At 39.4% G+C, this 21,016-nt stretch overlaps 1 long non-coding RNA gene across 1 annotated transcript in view; it reads left to right on the top strand.

Moving 5' to 3' along the window:
• The first annotated feature begins 1,773 nt into the window (after positions 1 to 1,773).
• The window catches only part of LOC111865149, a 22,911-nt gene continuing 3,668 nt past the window's right edge, over positions 1,774 to 21,016 (top strand). Inside the window, exons 1-2 of the long non-coding RNA XR_002842929.2 lie at positions 1,774 to 1,853; positions 13,198 to 13,418. This is a non-coding gene — a long non-coding RNA (uncharacterized LOC111865149). The remainder of the gene's footprint in view (positions 1,854 to 13,197; positions 13,419 to 21,016) is intronic.

The following is a 21,016-nucleotide window of genomic DNA, read 5'->3' as shown; positions in this document are numbered from 1 at the left end:
AAAAATCAGATGTTGGTTCACAATTCATTTTGTCCTACTTTAGCAATCTGATTTTACACCAAATGCCTGAGCCTCGCAGAATGGAATGCAACTTTCAGTGTATTACCGCAAATCTCTAAATGAAATAAGTTAATGCTTGGCGTTAATATTCGGAAAGTAATACTTAACTTCTGTTTTATGCATGATGTCCGTTTTAAATTTAATTATAAAGTAGAACGAAGCACGTAGCATATGGAAACAGCCCGATGACCTTGACTAAAGTGTGAGTTTAGTTCTATATTAATTATGACGAGTTTTAATTAAAGAAACGGAGAAGGACATTCTGTAGGTAGATTAGAGTATCAAATTGTGATAGTTGTACACCCACATCATACGTTTTAATTGACATCATATTTGTTTTACAGATATTATAATAGTGTGTTACTGGCAGCGTCCTTACAACAAGATTAATGAAAGTTCATGAACTCGAGCGATATACGCACAAATATCCTCCATAGGCGTTTCTTAACTGGTGAATCCAGTGACTGAGACTAGCTCTTTCTAACGGGCCCAACTGAGTAGGTTTATCCTGCCCCATCCACCTGAGGACGGAGACAGATCCAGTCTCCGAAACGTTGTGATTTTTGTCTTATATATACCAGACGATGGATAGAGTCCAAAATAAGCCTAATAGTTCTGTACTGCATACACCATTGTCAGAATCCTTTCAAGTATATTGGTGAATAAAAGAATAAAACAAGTGTTATAAAAGCATGAGTGTTTCAGCGTACTGACATTACACATAGGACCATGCGTTTATTATACGTGTGCTCTGAGGGAAATTTCGAAGTATTTATTAATATTGCTAACATAAAACTTAATTCCGCTAAAATATACTAACACCCCCAGAATGCTACTTTCATAGAAGATTAAAGGTGAAGCTGACAAGGTGAAGTTATCTCTGTGTTTAACGAATTAAGCATTACTGCATGAAGGCGTATGGGGGAGTGGATGTATAGATCCGCGTATTCTTGTCCTAGGCACTAGCTTCAGGTGAGTTTCCAGCTTAACGCCCCGGCCGTTTTATCCCCGGGAAAAGAGCTTCCGGTACCCATTGTTTAGGATGTTGGCTGGACCCCAGGACAGGTCGGGACGACTTGGAGAAGAGAAAATTCTTGACCCTAGCGGGACTCGAACTCCAACCCTTCTGTTGTCTAGCACGTAGACAGTCGCTATACCGACTACGCTATTCCGGCTTCATAAAAGACTAAAGACCATTTATAAATGTCCACGTAATATAACATTTATTTTCTAAAAAAGCATACTAATTAAACCTTTGCCACAATTACATGGGGTACTGTACACACTGCTTCGTCTGCTGGGCGTCTCTGACCGGTCAAGTTTTCGTCGTTGTCCCAAGGAGTGTTTGTTTATTGTTAAAAGTGATCCTGACATTGAAACAGTTTCCAATACAACTGAATTTGTTTATCGTATCTCCGAGAAATTCAGAGGCACTGAAAACCGTCTGGAGATTGTATTCTTTCTTGATAAGGCTGATAAGTACTATGCATTAACACGTATCAATCTCGTGAGCTTCTGTATAATATCCTCTGCTACAGACACAGAGCACGTAAGCCTTGCTTGCCGGCCTCAATGTATACTATTTTCCAAAAGAGGCTGAAGTCACCTTCGCGTTCTGTATTTCCCCATTTCTTGCTGTCCACTGTTCTCCTACCCACTGTCCCTATGCCTGAATGCATACTGCCAAACACTGAGCGTCATTCGCGACTTGGGCTTCAAGCTGACAATTGCTTTGGTTTCAGCAGCGTCCGTGGAACGGTTCGTCGGACCTCCTGCTGATTGGGAGTCGCGGGGTGAGTGTGTATTTATTTTTCTAAATTGTATTTAGTCCGTTAATTTAACCCCTCTTTTGGCCTCATTTTACACCGAAATACTGATCTCTAGCTCATTTCCTAGGTCTGTGTTTTGTTCCTCCTCTAGCCATACAACTGAGGCTGATCATAGGTTTTCATTCCGCTATTTCATATTGTTTCATTTCATTATTCTTGCCTGCCCTCTGCTCTGCAATATATTAACAGACACTGCTGGATAAGATTCGCACCAAAATTGATGACCACTGTAGTAAACACAAGGGCTTACTCTATATGTTAGATCGACGTTATTGTTAGTATTTTTTGCTTGTTTATTACATAGCAGGGGTATGCTGTAGCGTAGTTGATTGAGGGGCCATGCTACAAGCCGGAAGGTCGCAGGTTCAAGTCTCGATGAGGCGAATATTTTCGATTGACTTAATCCTTCCAGCCGCATTAAAGCCCTGCGGTCGACTCAGCCTCTTAACAGAAATGAGTACCACGAATCTTCCTGGAGGGTAAAGGGCGGCCGGCGCGTAAGGCTGACAACCTTACCGCCATCTGTGGGCCGATTGTCTAGAACAGGCATGTCAAACTCAACTTGTACAGAGGGCCACCTCAGCCCTATGAATAATAGTCCAGGGCCGCACATCAAAATAGAAATATACATTAGATTTTGATACAAGGAAATTTAATTCTATTTATTATTTAGGAATAATTTCAATATAATTACCTAAAGTCATATATCTTACAGTTTTATAAAGCAAGAGAATGCCATTTTTGACAAGTGTCGAGGAGCTTTTCAATATGTAAAAAGAGAGATTACACAAGAAATTATGTTAGAAATAGCAAAACATTGAATTTCCTGCAGCCTGCTAATTTATGTCTGCGTGAGACTTCTTGTCTTCTGGTCTGTTGGAAAATTGTCTTTACAAAAAATATTTCTACTAAAATTTTAATATTGATTTTAATATCAATTAGCTCTAAAAGTTGAAGGGCAGCACTTTGTGGCTATGGGGGCCGCATGTTTGACACGGCTGTTCTAGAAGATGGGTCTCCACGGTCTGTTACAGAGATAACTTTTGTTACATAGCTATTGGATTCAATTACAGCAGTGCCACAGAATGAATTACTGAATTATATTTCTTACTGGGAGAAAGTCCCAAGTCAAAAGGGCCCTGGAAGTTCGGAGACATATGTCGGTTTATTGCCCTATCGCACCCTGCATCTCCTATACTCTCTTTCATCTCGTAGCTCTGCTACAAATAGAAAATAATTCAGTGCTAATTCAGAGACGCTCTTTTAATACAATTCAATTGGTATGTAATTAGTAACTAAAGAATACAAACTGCAACGCAGCCGTAAGATTCACAACTAGTCCTTGCCTCTACAAAGGTAACCAAGGATTTTGATGTGGTTATTATCCATTAGTGTGGTTAACAGATTACAGAGCTCAGGCAAAATTATAAGGCAATCAGACGTAGGAGTGATAAGTAAGAAAATTAAAATCAGCAATCAGCCCGAGAAATAAGATGACCGAACCGAATTTAACTCAGTATACACTTATCTCACAACTACCGGAGTTTCAACTAGCCCCCTTCTCCTCCCTGGGCATTGTTGCAGCCAAAGCAGTTGTCTCCAAGACCAAATCACGAATGCCAATGACTGAGCCGCATTTTAACTGGTAAGCAAAAGAAGGCGCATGTAGGAAAAGAGGGGTGTGTAGGAAATATGGGGAAAGAAAGGGTTGCAAAAGAAGGCGGCTGCAAGCCTCACTAGAAAATCGTATACAAAGCAAGTTTGTAAGTCAGATATAATTACATAGGCCACCATACTAATGCTTTATAATCCACGAAGGAATACATGAAGACAACTATCATACTTTTAAGTTATTCATTCATTCATTCATTCATCTGCAATCTGTCAAGACGACAGGTCCACAGTTTCTTCCAAAACAATACCTACACTTGATGCGATCTAGAGCTTTCTCCTTCAAATGAAAATATCCTCTTCTGTCCCCAAGGTCATCCAGCATCTTCTTACGTCTTCTTCCTCGTCTTCTGGTCACTTCTACCCGCCCATCTATCTTTCGTTCAATAACTTCTTTTATAAGGCAGTTACCGCGTAAGATATGACCAATCTAATTAGCCTTCCGTTTTCTTATTTCGTGTAGGATATTCCTCTGCTCACTGACTCTAAATAACACTTCTTCATTTCTCACATAATCGGTCCAACTGATCTTCTCCGTCCTTCTCCAACACCACATTTCGAAGCTTTCCAGGTGTTTGTGATCTACTGCCCTAAGTGTCCATGTTTCGGCCCCATACAGAGCTATGCTCCAAATATAGCATTTCACTAGTTTCTTCCTCAAATTTAAGTCCAATTTGCTGGTAAAAAGATTCTTCTTCTTGCTAAATGCAGCTTTTGCCATGGTATTTCTACATTTAATTTCACACATACACCTTCCATCATCTGTTAACAAGCTACCCAAATATTTAAAACATTTCACATTCTCCAGTTGTTTTTGGTCTATCTTTATTGTGACTGGGGTTGGTTATTACTGAACAAAATATCAGGATTCTACAGCGACTGACGCTGCCATTTCACAAACGTGCATATCCGTCATGTTGGTATTATTGATTGTAGAAGTTTCTGATGGCTTAGTGTTCATAACAGGTATCATGAAAATTTCTTTCTCCATTAATTTAATAATTGTTAGGGAGAGATGGATGCTGACGGAAGAAAGCACAGACAATTCGAAAACTGAGGCCAATCTCTCCTTTAAAGCAGCAAGAAGAAGCCAATGATATCTGAAATATAATGACAAAAATAATTAAGATTCCCCCAAAATTATCTGAATTACTGCTATATCATTGAGGTCTATTTAGTATAAATATTGAAGCTTCAGGTGAAAAGAACTCTAGAAAGTAGAAGTGAAACCTTTGGATATGCTAGTTTCAGCATGCGGTTGTGTTTCAGTATACAGGAGCCGTAGGAAGCATGTTGTTTACGATGACGGACAAATCAGTTTATGTGTAAAACTCTAACGGTTCCTTCTCTTCCTAACCGAAAACAGTACGGATACCATCAGCTTCGAATGGGAACGAGTGAGAAAATACGGTACAACCAGCACGTGCATGTACTGTGGTCTGCTGTTTGTTATTCTGTAAGATGTGGGCCTAACCCTTATAGCTTTACTGGATAGAGTTTGCAGAAAATTGCTTCCAACCCTTTTCAGTACTGCGATCCTGTTCCCTATTACCCGTATCCCATTTTAGGTCTAATCCTGCTTTGCTAGCTACCGTCATTTATCCTGCCTTCCTTCTCTCTTACTTTCTGTTTATGGAATCATCTCATTTCAGTGTAGAACAAATTGCTGTTGTTGGACATCGACCTGGGTGTTGGTGATATTGTAATGTATTAGGATAGCTATGCACCATTAAAATAAGATACTGCACTAAAAATGACGATTGCGCACTGCATGCCTAAAAATGTGCCTGTTAGAATTCCTGGAATTGTACTTTGCTTCAGTTTTATTGATCGCGTTCAAAAAAAGGTAAGGTTCTATGGACGTTTTTCCAGTGTTTCGAGCCTAGCATTGCCGTATCGAGAAATGATGCCGTTACTTATGCCAGACTTTGCACTCACCTTGATGTTATTGTCAGTCTGATCTGAGCTGTACGTAATCCGAGACGGAAGTATACTAAATCCGTTCTTTGAGACTCGCCAACTCTTGTCATCACATACATTTTCGTCACGATGTAGGGGCACTAAGCAGCTATTCTCACTTAATTCAGGTTAAAAATTTACGTATTTCCTTTGTTTATACAAATACATATTTAGAAAGTATGTTGTTTAGGACGTGCCATAGCTCAATCGGTTAGTCGCTGACTTCCCACCGCGGCGGCCCGGGTTCGATCCCGGTTCTGGTCAAGTGGAATTTTTGATGGACAAAGTAGCGCTTGGGACGGTTTTTCTCCGAGTACTTCCGTTTCCCCTGCCAATCTTCATTCCACCGAGTTCTACATCATCATAATCACCCGGAGCAGGCTACAATAGGCCAATCAGTGGCCGCCATGCCGAGTGGTCCCAGTTGGACTTCACCCCCCCCCCACTAAGCGGAAAAAAAAATGTACTTAAGCTTCTGTGGTTTCACGCCTGCTTTTAATCGTAAGGTTCTCTTTTCATATCCCATTCTTGACTGATTGTGATTGTAGTGGCTGTTAAATATCTTATGTTGTTTGAGATAAAAATAATTGATAATGACCACTTCATCTCACGAATTTCCCCACTAGGTTACTCATATTACCTTCATATATTGCTTTCGGTGCTGCCTAATGCCTGTTATTGACAAAATACGCACCTAATATTTGCACAATATGCATAAAATGAACAATTAGTGGGGAAATAGTGTCGGACTGTGTTTGTCTATTAACCTTAAAAAACACACACAATTTAAAATGAATCTTGGGGGCGGGGCGGATAACAATAAGTTATTGAGCCAGTTTAATTTACATCCAGATCTGCTAGTATGAAATCTATTTATAATCAATTTATAACATAAAAGGACTCCTTGGGCGGGTGATCAGACCGTCACAAGGACAGTTATTTTTATTAAATGTCTGTAATTTATAGAGACCTAAATGCAACTGCATAAATTGTGGAAATTAAGGAAAGTTACGGTAGGTGCAGAAGAAGCCGAAACGCAAAAAGACAATTCTAAGGAAATTGACTTTGGCAGTCGGACGGTTTTCGTTGTTGTTCGGTATTCAGTAACTACATACCGTCTACTGCGCAACACTCGATTTCATTTCCAATGTAACACAGCCAACATCAGCCTACGTGAGGAAGAACTTGCAGCGTTTTCTTTTGTTTATGAGTTTAATTAGCCTTCATATTCACTTCGGGAAAAGTGGGCTTCACTTGGTCTATATTCAGTGTTCTGTAGGGTGTAGCAGATTCCTTTTGCTTGCATCTTAAACTTTAAAGCGTCAATATTATTATTAGAATACACTAACAATTTGGGATAATTTGAACTTAGGACATATCATGATATTGAGCTGTACTGTATAGCGATATTGCTAAAGACTTGTGTGGAAAAAAGTACGCGGTTAGAAAATCTGAACGTTGGGTTTAGTGTTCTTCTTCAGTTCCTTTAGTTAATTGCCGGAATGATAGTACCAGGAGCACGAGATAGCATCGTTGGTTGAAGCAATGTGCTACAAACCGGAAGGTCGCGGCATCCATCCCGATGAGTTTATTGGATTTTTCCATTTACCTAATCCTCCCAGCCGCACTATGGCTCTAGGATCGAAGAGAACCAGGTATCTTCCTTGGTGGTAAAGGGCGGTAGGCGGGTAAGGCTGACAACCTTACCGCCATCTGTGAGCCGATTGTCTAGAAGATGTGGGAGCCTCGACCTCTCACATCCCTATGGGTCTTCGCGGCCTATTACAGGGACTTCAGCTATATTACTATCGCTTTCTCCCAAATTCTTTCCAATTCTTGATTCATCAGTCAGCCTCCCATCCGATGATATATAGGGAGGATGTTGGAAATGTCACGAAATAAACAAGAGTACATCATAATTAGAAACCTTTATTAAATAAGATGAATTTTATCTTATCTATATATTTATACATTACATCTGCACCGTTAATAGATTTTAAGTATTCCGAAACCAGAAGGGATTTTTGTTCAGGCATGACAGTCTTCATGTTGTACAAACGCGTCTGCTGCACAATACAATCTCATGATGGATCCGGTAAGATATTTTTATTCGACTTGGGGTCTGTTTATAGAAATCCATCAAAGAATTAACAATTTAACGCTTTCTTATAAATCTTTTCTTTTTTAAGCTGTTCATTAGCTGATTCGTCCTTGCTTCTTCATACAAGTATGCTTTCCTTGCGGTAATCATTTCAACAGCTTCGTTCTTAGATGTAAAATTTGCTTCCATCAAATTTATAAAGTCAGAATTATGTTAATTTTTAATTTTGAAAAACCCTAACTAAATAATTTTATGGAGCTGATCCCTTGTTCAGAAGCCGCCAATTGTGCAGCTAATCAGGAACTTCCCATGAATTTACGGAACCCGAAGGTTCATTACCATGTTCATAAGAGCCTTTCACTCTTCCTTATCCTGAGCCATATCACTTCAGCCCGTACCACCTTATCCTATCTCTTTAAGACCCATTTTAATATTATCCTCCAACGTATGTATTGGTCGCCAAAGTGGTGTCGTTCCTTCTGACTTTCCCATCATTGTCCTATTAGCGTTCCTTTTCTCCCCCATTCGTGTTACATGCCCTGCCTATCTCATCTTCCTTTACTTGATCATTCTAATTATAATACTTGGAGAAAAGTACAAATTATGGAGCTCCCCTGGCGACAAAAGTTTTATTTCTACGAAAAATATTCCAAATATAACGCTGTAAGACCATGTTTCTGAAATAATTACGAATTATTTGGCCATTCATCACGAAAATTTTGTGGGGTTGTGAGACTGTAATACAATGAAGTAAGAGTCTCGCTTCTTCTTCATACTAAATTCATCACAGTAACTATGCCCAAATCTGACTGTGTAGTCTCTGTAGGCATCTTCTGATTGTGAACAAGAATTTCTCAAAGTTTCTTTGTCTGTGACGTTTGACCTATACGATTCATAAACTCTGCTCCTGTGTTCAGAGAACAACTTTGCCTCCTCGCATACTGAGTCTATGTTGGACTGTGCTTGCACGAGGTGACAATGGTGGGAAATTGAATAAAATGAAAACAGTTCCATTAGAGAGAGTGAAGGAAATGAACTCGAAGATGGAAGAGAGAGAATGTATACAAAGGAAGATATGAAGTAGGCCTACAAAGGACCGTTGGTAGTGAGAGCTCACAGGAATATCAGGGCTCTTTCCAGGACGACTGAGCGATGAGGCGTGCTGGCATGTGAAGTCTGGTATTGCCCTTCTTGCTGATGGTTCCCTTGGGAGTTGCCGAATGAATCTGGCATCTACCTTGATGTCCAAGAGAAGAGAAGCTTGGAGTGATAACAGCAGAGACCTAGTAAGGTCACAGTCATATAACTTAACATTTCGTAGGAGACCTGTGGTGACCTTCTTCAAATGAAAATTATAAGACGACTTTTCGGCCTTAAACTTCAGTTTAACGTATTGAAGCTTATGGGGAGATATTTCAATGATCCAACACAGATTTAATGAGGCAACTTATGGAGCTGTAAGTCGCGAAAGTTAACTGCTTTGGCACATACTCAACGCAAGCAGAAATAACTTCATACATACAGACAAGGTCAACATACAAGGTCGGGCAAAAATTTTGAGATTAATTCTTAAACATTTATTTGAAGAACTGCAGATAATAGCATCATATTTTTTTTTCAAAGTAATCTCATTGCAATTACAATATTATCAGATCTTCTTCAGCTGTTGAAAACAGATTTTAAAATCCTGAACAATATTTTCTCTCAAACATTGTTTGTAGATGATTTAACGTCCTCAGCATCCGATAAACTCTCTCCTTCAGCACATTCTTGAGTTCTGGACACTGCAAGAAGGCAGCTGAAGCCAAGTCAGGAGAATATGACCGATGATCCATGGCAGAGATGTGTTTTCTGCTAAAAACCGCGACACTCGAAGCGAAAAAATAGGCTGGTGCGTTGACGTGGTAAAGAATCAATTAGCGATCTCTCCACAACTCTCTTCGATTGGGCCTCACGGCATAAATAAGCCTTTACAACACCTTCATGTGAAATGTCTGATTAAATGTGGTCCCTTTCCGTTACAAATTAAAAGTGGATGATACCCTATGCTGAAAAAGCACATTAACATTCTTTTGATCACGGACTTTGTCACCCCTAGCTTCAATTGCCTGGGAATTCACCATAAAGTGTTTTGAATATCTCTAACGTTTTACTTGGCTATTCTGCAGTTTAACTCAAAAATTCACATTCACTCTCTGTTCCATCGTACGCTCCATTTTAACGTATGGACAAAGCTGGTGACTCGCAGTGACCTAACGATCTGCTATTCAACGAATGCTGAACGCACCTCATGTAAACTTTCCATATGAACTCTGCCCTATTGCGTCACCTAACATGACAAGTAAGAGCGTTGCAAGATCGCCCGGTTGAAAATTAAAAATGAATCTCAAAATTTATTACGTCATATTTACAGGTACAATAGAAAAACTTTCTCCATACTCTGTCAACATCAGCAGAAACCTTTACATTTTTAACCTATTCCCATATTTTGAAAAATACGCGTCACAATACACCTCTATATATACATATCCCTCCTAATTCACGAAAGCCGAAAATTGTCATATTTATGTAACTTCGGGAAGGACAACAGGGAAAATACCGCCTCCAATAGTTAGACGCGTCGTTTTCTATGCGGTTCGTGTCATAAAAGTAATGTAGGCGAGTTGTTCTTGCCAGAATTTCTTGTAATATAACTACAGTTATTTTCGTCAAAATTAAAACTGGAAAATTTCATACTTGTAAGATTTGAGGCTTTCACGGCGGTGACTATGAAGAAAGCAGTATTCTGGGATTTGGCACCGTGTATGGTCTTGTCGCTTGTAGATTTCTTATACTTTTTCTTCTACCCTGAAGATGGAGGCGATACGTTCCTCCGAAACGTCGGTTAACACCACATATACACGGTGCCAAATCCCAGAAGACTGCTTTCTTCAATTTCATACTTGTTTCTAGCTACAGTTTTCACAGATAAACGTTTCATTAATCCACTCTTACATATTGTCACATGTTAGTTACTAGACATGAGATTTTGATTGGTAATTAGACCCATTGAACACTTAAAAATCGTAATTGTAAATAATTATAGTGCTGTCTCTGATTCGCGCATTCAACTTCTCACTACAGCACACGCTAATTCTAAGACACAGAATGTCTTCACTAGAGGTTGCTCGGTTTAAGTTTGTAAAATAAGTGTAATAATAAATCTAGATACCTTTGTTCAGAAAGGTGAACACTGTAATACCGACTGGCACACTGTCACTTATAACTGTCATCTACTGGTTCTGTCTAAGCTAACATAAATTAATTTTGCCTTTGGTTTCCAAGAGAATAATGCAGTGACAAACTGACAAATCCTGCCGTGGTTGGACTAAGTATATTTCAGGCAAAATATCCTTACAGGTGTTGTTAGAAAAAATTAAAGAAAACTGTAAATTAGGTAGACAAATTTGGTCCATAAATTTACGATAGTAATGCAAATGCACTTTGGATATAAGAATTACTTCCCACTCTCACAATTTGAGTTATGTTGATGTATGATAGTTTCGCACAGGGCGTGGATTTGTGTTCTAAACGAGATTTTTGTAAATGTAATGTATATTGTTAGGATCAAGTCTGCTGTTAATATAGTTTATAAATTATGATTCTTCCGTCATTTACTCGTAAGTTCGAAAATTCAGTCTCATTTCTGCATAGCCCGAGGTGTATTTACCGAAAGTCTTGTAACAATTTCAGTTAAACACAAGAGATTCCTCGTTGCAGAAGGTCGAGAACGCAATAACATTTTATTGCTTCTATTGTATAATATTGCCACGCGACTGAGTGTGACTAGAGACGGTGTTCTGATTGGTAATCGGATTTTTTATACCCAAATAACTCGTGACTACACCTGACAAATCACTGACACACAAATACTAGTGTTCTCACTCACGGTGTTCAGTGCGCTGCTTGGTAACGTCTTCCAGCAATGAATGATGGATCCTCTATTCCCGTGCTCACGTCCTCGCATGCTGACGGTCATATCACACCGACTTCCCACTCTTCTAACTGATGTCCCCAGAATTTCTTGTAATTGCAGCTGGTCCTCGTTATATAGTCCCATCAAGGACAGTATAGGAAGCGTCTCTTCCATTATTGTGTGTCTTTTCGTTGGTTCCCTAGCAACGGCTGTTGTACAACTGTTACTTGACAGTGGGCCTACATGTCACATTGTATGTTCTCTGCCAATTCTCATTGCAAAAGTAGAAGATATTGTCGCTGACTTTATTTGAGTATTTGAAATAAGTTACTTGTTTATGGTTAGTTAAGAATTCCTACTTTTTTTCAGTCAAATCCTTCATTTGAGTTATACGTCCCTGTTTCTGCATGTTAGTAATTCGTTCCAGCATCTGTTTATAGGTACATACCCAGTTTTTCAAGGATGTGCTGTAAATATTTCTAGTCAATCACGTTTTTGAATTTATGCTGTAGGGCACAAAGTCTTAACTGCTCGCTGCCCTTCTTGAATATAATGACAGATTCTGTGTTTCTATTTTACGATAATAGGTATAACCAGAGTCTAGTCATTTTTTATTGATAGTGGGGTGGGACTAAGTCCCTCGTTCTGCAGCCACTTTTGGCCTATTGTACCAGGCCCAGATGATAGGTGAGGGTGATTGTGGAGCAATTGATGGAATGAAGATTGCCAGGGGAACCGAAGTACTCGGAGGAAACCTGTCCCAGCACCACTTTGTCCACCACAAATCCCACTTGACCAGACCCGGGATCGAACCCGGGCCGCCGCGGTGGGAAGCCAGTGACTAACCACTTGAGCTACGGCGAGACCTCTAGTATAAGTTAGAAGACTTTATAATTAATAAATATCACGGTGATAACCTCAAATTTTCTTATTTCCACGAAATGATTATCTTGTATGGATTTCAGACGACGAGGTTCCAGCTCAGTGGGCAGCACCTCGGAATCCTATTTGAGAAGCCTCGAGTTCAAATCTCGGACGGCAGACAGACTATACTGAATGAAAATTTTCGTAATTTTCCTCAATTTCTTCATGTAAATTCCCGGATAAATATACAAATCGACCACGCCCGCTTTCATCTACAAACCGCAATGTATTATTCACTAACAATCCCATTATTGCACAGAATTACTGGGGTTTTGGACTTGTTCCATTGTCGAGAATTTTAGATAGTAGAGGACACGGCGTTTCGGATACTGGATCTCTTTCCGTCTTCAGGTGAGAAAGGAATACACGTAATCAGTTTTCTCACCTGAAGACGGAAACAGATGCAGTTTCCGAAACGTCGTGTTCTATATTACCTAAAATTCCGGACGATTGAAGAAGTCCAAAACGCCAGTAATTCTGTGTATCATCCACCATCGTCAGAACCCTTTAGAATCTAATCTCATTATTCTACACCATGCAATTCAAGTAATTTAGTATATCAAGACTAACTAAAATTAACAAATTTTTGCATTTCTCAACTTATTTGTGTGCTATGTACCCGCCCATTTTATCCTGACTAATAATTTTGACTCTCTGATACGCGCGTTGCGAGCTTCCTGCAGTTTGTTCCATTTCAGAACGCTCTTACTTTGACGTACGGCAGTCGAGTTTGTGTAGCTGTCAAGATGGAGTTTGCTGGATTACATGGAATATCTTAAAACGTTCCACAGTAACACATCATTGAAAATCAAGGACACAAGGGGCATGAAATGGAAACACAGACAGAGAGACAAACAGACGGGACCACTGTGAAAGTCTTTCAGTAACAGCTGAAAGCTGCCTTCCGCCTTGCACATAGGTGAGTGCTAATGTCCCCCAAATTCAAAGAGAAACAAACACTACCGTGCGTTTGAATTCAAACACTGATGTAGTGTCAATTTTGGAGAGTGCTGTATTTATAAATGTTCTCTAGGATTGAACATAAGAACCCTTTGTTCCACTCGACCTGTCGAAATACGCTCATCCTTTTCAATTTCCAGGAGAATTTCGCCTGTCCGTAGTTCCCTGCTACCGTTTTTACGTCTTTTATATGTGTCCTAACACCCGTGAAATGTTCCGTCTCTTCCATTCGAGCCGGCAGAACACATGCCGCTGAGTGGGTAGTCCAAGCCTTGCGGATGTTAAACGGACATCTGCAGAGTCCGAACTAGGGTGACTAATAGGTCGTGGGGCACGAAATTACAAACGGGAACGTAAACTTCAGTTTTAAGGTAATGAAATTTGACGGATAAAGTTTGAGGGGTAGTCATATCGCAATTACTCTATAATTATGTGTGCTCTGAATACTCGTAAACATTAACGAAGACAAGGAACATTCCAGCCTACAACATGTGAACAGATTTTCATCACACAGAGTTGTATACGTATGTTTGTCATAAAGTAGTGGGAACTCCTGTCACCTGCATTATGCTTGACGTTCGTGCACATGACAAAAACTGCATCTAAACCATCCTTTTTTGTGTGAAAAAAGTCATACAAATTAGTTGTTAAATTTAAATGGAAACTTCTGAACCATATTAAAAGTCAGTAATCTTAGTTTATTTGAACGTATAAGTAATAATCTTGGTGTCCCTTGTTAAATATTATCTCTTAATACAAATCCACACCCGGGGGCACACAGTAGCGTAGTTAGCTGAGGCACTATGCTACAAGCCGGAAGGTTGCGAGTTCGAGTCCCAATGAGGTGGGCTTTTTCAATTGACTTAATCCTTCCAGCCGCAGTATGACTCTGGGGTCGACTCAACTTCTAACAGAAATGAGTACCAGGAATCTTCATGTGGAGTAAAACGCGGCCAGACCGTAAGGCTGATAACCTTACCGCCATCTTTGAGCCGACAGTAGATTATGTGGGGCCCTCGACGTCTCACAACACGATGGGCCTCCATGGCCTGTTACAGTGATAGCCTTATCTTTACAAATTCACAACAGAAATTTGTAAGAAAAATTATAATAAAATATAATTAATTTCTATCGTAATAATAAAGGAAACATCTTTGTAAAATATTTATATTAATTCCTCCTCTGCAGAATTTATTAGATTTGTTAAAGCATGTATTATAGGCATATGCTTACCCAAATTTTCCTTAATCTTATACGTCATTATTTACTTTAAGTCATGAGCCTTCTTCAAGTTATTGCGAAGTTTGTAATTGACAATTAACTTGCCTGATAAATTTTTCTTTATGCATAGATAATGAGCTCCTTAATACGGTGTATTTCAAAAATACACTTGTTAAATTCTTCAGCTAGAATTTCAAATAAAAATGATCAAAATCAACATTATTTCTGCTTGATACTCTCGGATTGTAGAAAAAACTGATAACAAGAATTATTAGTTTTAACATCGTGCAATGGAAATTCTTTACGTCACAACATTGGAATATTTCGAAAGTAAAAATTGGGGAAATAAATGGACATAAAGTGCGACTCCTTTCCTTACTAGCGCCTTGTTACGAGGAAAATTTTTATTTACTCGTTTCAGTTGATATTTCCAGGAATTATTTGTTAAATTTAAGAGGTCGAATGAGTCAATGATTGACTGCTATCTGTTACATTAAAAAGAACGATTTCATGTTAAATGTTACCATCTGGAAGCAGTGTGCTCACATTAAACTCCGGCTTAAAGAGAGTGCATGCAAGGAATCATTCGAGGTATGGATTAAGTTATATCCACTCCGAAGAAACTTCCGGGTCTGCTGACTTCCGACGGGTTTCATATGTGACCCGAGAGCCAAGATCCTGCAGCGTGGTGGCCGTCGCCCTTTGCAGCCGCCATAACTGGTTTTGTTCTGTTGGCTGAAGGAACCATGAAAACGATGGTAACTTCTCCATCGTAGGGAGTCTCCTTATTTTAATTCTTGTGCATGATTGAGTAAACTCTTGAATCCTAACTGTTCTGAGTTTCCAGAAGGCGAATTAAAGACGTTCCTCCAAACAAAGCAAAATTTGTATGTGTATGTTTGCCACATGTAGTCTTGTGTCTATGTGTAAAACACGAAGACATGACTACACGTCGCAGGATTATACTTTAGATATCGGACAGGCTATCCTTAGGGGTTTTCCACGGATGTCCCCAGTAATTCCTGGAAACCACTCTCATATTCCAGATCCGGGATAGATCAGTAGGTATAGCTACTGGCTACAGGCTGGACGAGCAAGGGGCAGAAGTTCGAGTCCCAGTGAGGGCAAGAATTTTCACTACTCCATTTTGTCCAGATCGACTCTGGGGCTCACCCAGCCTCCTATCCGATGGCTAACGGGGCTCTTACCCCTGGGGTAAAGTAGTCTGAGCGTGAGGCTGACCACTCACCTCCAGCTAGTACCGAGGTCAAGCAAACGTAGTCTATACATCTACTCCCCCATACGTCTTCACGTCTTCATGGTGTAGTGTTTAATTAGGTAAGCACATGAACATGAAAATCGGCTTTTCGTGCCTACTCTGCGGTTACTCTGAGAATGGAAGCCAGGCGGTTCAGCGAAAAAATCACGTAATTACATAATTAACTCTCTTAAAAAAGGAATTAGATATTTTAAATGCAGGTTCACTTTAAGAAATGTACACTTGTTTATATTTATTCTCATTATTATAATGGAAGTTCCTCTGAATACAGACTTATTTTATCTCACTGGAATAATTTACGAAATATTAAACAAGGCATATTAAATTCGACAGGCTTATAGGCCTTTGTTAAAAGCGCGACTATAATTTATGTACGAAATTGTATATGTGCTCAAGAGTGGCAGCACAGAAACCACTTGCACTTCAGGTAGGAGCCATACGCAAATGTCGAGCTGGCATGACTCCTATTTCCCACATACCATGTTCGAATCTCGGCCCAGAGACCGGTAATTCTGGCTGACACCTTTTGTGGCGTTCTTCAGTGCCTCCAAGCACACGCCTGGACGTAGAGCGTACCTCACAAAAGTATCCTTCCACATATTTTCCAGTTTCTAATCCACTAATACCATATTAATCTACAATATAGGCCTCCAATCTGAAAAATTGAAGGCGTTATTAAACGCCTGTCGCAATCTGTATGAATTTTTATTGCAGCATGTAGACGCGTTGCCAAGTAATGACTATAACAATGGCCGCTGCTACGCACCAGATTATTAAAAAGCAACAAAAGAACCGCAACAGAGGAACAGTGTTTACTAGCGGTCCGTGCCTCGGTGTTATAAGGGTGAAATCCTACAGTTTAGTCAGTTGTGAGACATTCGCCAGCTAGTAAGGACGTAACCAGAGGACATTGTTAGGATCCGTTACCAAGAAACGGCCGATGAAAGCAAACCGAGGATTCTTAATATGTACTGTAATGAACTGCAGAGTGTATGAATTAACGATAGCGCTATATTTACTTGTAGTTATGATCTGTAAGTGGTCAATAAACCGAATTACTAATCCAAAATTCGTCTATAGTCACTCTATCACGTGACAATATGATTGCATTCTAGGCGGATTGATATTCCAAGCGACTGTATTTATACATGAAGGCAATATTTCTACTATGCTTAATTAATCACCACAGGGGGAAGACATATCGGGAATGGAGGTATAGCTCCAGCATTCTACAAAGCGGCACTACATGGAAAAATGGTCAAATTCACGCACCTGTCGCTTTACCTCGAGTAAAGAGCCCCAGTACCCACTGGACAGGAGGCTGTGTAGGCCCCAGGAGGAATTTGGAAACTGGGGAAAATAGAAAAATCGTTTGCCCATATCACCAATCAAAGCAAAAGTGCTCGGCAGTCCAACCCAAAGCCCATCGCTATACTCATTGAGCTCCGAATTTCTTTAAACGTAAAGAAATAAATACCGAATATTTAATATGAATGCACTCTGTTTTAAATAAGTACGTACTTATATGCTTGAATATAGCAGTGTTACTGTCTCAAGAAAGCGCTAACAAAGAAGTAAGTAAACACTATCATTTTCGAGCTGTAGCTCACAGAGTTTTGTATGTGTGTGTATGTGTGTGTGTGTGTTTGTCAATATATTGTTGAAGGAATTCGACGAATAGGAATTCTAAGAAATTATATAATACAGAACTTCGTCGTTTCCTTTCTCATCACGAACCAGGCGGTTGATAGATCATCAGATGTATGATAATTTGTTGAATTTTCTTCTTAAATCCTTCCTTAATTCTTATTGAAATGTCTTTTGCTCGGAGCTCAACTGTCCTTGGTCGCTTCTAGGATAAGAACGCTTCTGTTCTAAGGTCAAATACAAACTGAAAGACTCTCTGGCCGATGTTGGACTGTTATATCTTGCCCTCGGACTGAATAAGGAATACCTTGTTGAAGGGTTAATCTCGCACGCTGCTATGCAAAAACTGCTCCAAACCACTCATTGCTTGGATATTGCTAGCTGCTGTATAGCGATGGATGCGAGCCGATTCCTAGGCTTTGTAGCGGGAACGTTGGTCGTTGCCTAGGAAATCAACTCTGACCTCCTAATCCACTCCGGCTTTCTCGCGGAATGCCACAATATTTTATTAGTTAAGTACTCTAATCCTCCCCTCCTTAGGAAACGCAGATGTAGAATGTCATTAGAATACACGAGAATTAAGATTATCAGGCAGGTGATTTTTAAGAGTCCTGTCTCGTGGGATGCGACACCATGGAGTCTGATAGATCGTTACAAACTTTTCGGTGGCACTTGCTACCTTCATATTCAGGGTACTTCATTTGAATGTAATATTTGCGTGTTTTCCTTCTTTTCTTCATTATAAAAACAATCTTAATTTAAGCTCTAGTAAGACGTAAGCAAAATGGCGGTTTGAATGAACTTAATAGATTTTAATTCTTTGACACTTGATCCTAAATAATATTCAAAGAACTGGCTCCTACCTCACAGTAAATGCCCTACGTTCCATTACAAACACTAGTCTGTTTATTATGTTTAAGGAAGTAACGGATGTTTTCTTTGATAACCTTATGAAACATAGTAATAAATTGTGGGGGCTAAGTGCAGAGTTTTCTTGTGTCAAAGCAAGTGGTAAGTCCTATAAAATTTGGCACAAAATTTAAATAACCGTTTAGTAAATTGTGCGCTAATATAGGTTAGAAATTTCTTTATTGTTTAATTTATAAAAATATTCGAAATAAGATGTACAATTCAAAACACACAATGCTGTGATACCGATCTAAAAATTGATTGGAAGGTTAAAATATTACAATTCTGATTAGTACGAAAGAATGTTTTAATTTAACTGACTTTTGGGGCATCCTATGTAGCATTTACTGTTCTTTAAGGCGGATAATGGTTTGTGACATTAGTTTATTCTATGTACAAATATTATGTTGAGCATTGCCCCTTGCTTTATGTTTATGTGAGGAAAACACTACCGAAATTTAAGTTTCGGTGTAGTTTTAAAGTTTATTGTTGTCAGCTTCATATACCCACGTTCCTAGACGCATTTAACCAGGCGTTAAATACATAGTTGATAACGGAGGCCGTAGAGTGGGTTTATGTGCGTTGTCGAGGCATCGTATGTGGTGTATGCGATCTGTCGTTGCTGTTGCGAATCACTTACAATGCATGGTTAGAAATGGCGTCTGCCTCACAAGAATTATCCCAAAGAAACAACTGTTTATCCACTAGTGCGACCGACCAGTCTCATATACCAGAGCAGTTTAGACGCCTTTCAACCTATGAATTAATCAGCTAAGTGGATTCATGGTTGATAATGCAGCTGCTGTCTTTATTTACTTCTTAAGGACAAATGAAAAGTTGGATGCCATCTTGCGGCGTTTTTGCGAATCAATTACAACGCATGACCATAAATGGCGTCGGCGTCGGCGTCGGAACCAAATGCTCAATAAACCCGGTGTTTGAGCCAATGCACTAGTGGACTCTAGCGGAGACTTTTGAAACATTGTGTGTTTTGTACCTGGTCCAGAATCCTCCCGCTGCCTACTTAATCCTCTACTTAAAGAAATCCGCTTTCAGTTTTCATTAAATTATGCATTTAAGAGCCTTAGCTATTTTAAATTCGCCAAGCATGGAAAAATAGCTCTATGGAACGGAGTCTATCTTTAGAAGATAATAGATTTCCTGCTAATCAAAATATTCCTTACTCTCCATGGAAGCCATAGGGTCATTGTCGTGTTCACAAGATCATGCTAATATAGAGATTTTTTTAAGACTGGAAAAGTAGGACTGTTGCAACACTCCTAAAATATAGGCGTTACGAGTTCGCGGCCTTGGAAAACTTGGACACTGATGTGGATGTTAATAAAGCTTGGGAAAGTATTAGAGAGAGTATCAAAATTTCTGCCAAAGAGAGTCNCATATACACGGTGCCAAATCCCAGAAGACTGCTTTCTTCAGAGTCTAGGTTATTATGAACTGCAGAGGCATAAGCCATGGTTTGATGAAGGATGCCAAAATTACTAGACCACAGAAAACAAGCCAAACTGCAATGGTTACAGGATCCAAGCGAAATACATACGGATTATTTGAATAATTTAAGACATGAAACCAGCAGGAATTTCAGGAATACAAAGAGGGAATATCTGAAAGACAAAATTGATGAGCTTGCAATGAACAGTAAGAACAAGAATATTAGAGACCTGTATAGAGGAATAAATGACTTTAAGAGGGGTTACCAGCCTAGCAGTAACTTAGTGAAGGATGAAAACGGTGATCTGCTTGCAGATTCCCACAACATTTTGAATAGGTGGAGGAACTACTTCGCTCAGTTATTGAGTGTACATAGAGTCAGTGATGTTAGGCAGATAGAAATGCACACAGCTGAGCCGTTAGTACCTGATTCCAGCCCTTTTGAGGTTGAAATTGCTATTGCAAAATTGAAAAGGTATAAATCACCAGGTAGTGATCAAATTCCGGTAGAACTTGTTCAAGCAAGAGGCGAAATACTGCGTTCTAAGATCCAAAAGCTAATTACTCCTATTTGGTATAAGGAGAAATTACCTGTTCAGTGGAAGGAGTCTATTATTGTACCAGTGCACAAGAAGAGTGATATAACTGACTGTAATAATTATCGGGGGATATCACTGCTATCAACTTCCTACAGAATTATATCCAATATCCTTCTCTCAAGGTTAAGTCCATATATAGATGAAATTATTGGGGATCATCAGTGTAGGTTTCGACGTAACAGATCAACTACAGATCAGATCTTTTGCATTCGTCAGATATTGGAGAAGAAATGGGAGTACAATGAGACAGTTCATCAGCTATTCATAGACTTCAAGAAAGCCTATGATTCAGTTAGGAGGGAAGTATTGTACAGTATTCTTATAGAGTTTGGGATACCCATGAAACTACTTAGGTTGATTAATTAAAATGTGTTTAAACGAAGCGTATAGTAAAGTCCACGTAGGTAAACATTTGTCCGATAAATTTTACTACCCAGAATGGTCTAAGACAAG

This window comes from Cryptotermes secundus, unplaced genomic scaffold, assembly GCF_002891405.2.
Source record: "Cryptotermes secundus unplaced genomic scaffold, Csec_1.0 scaffold92, whole genome shotgun sequence".
NCBI lineage: Eukaryota > Metazoa > Arthropoda > Insecta > Blattodea > Kalotermitidae > Cryptotermes > Cryptotermes secundus.
The sequence above is the reverse complement of the archived record's forward strand: the minus strand, read 5'-3'. Positions and strand labels throughout refer to the sequence as shown.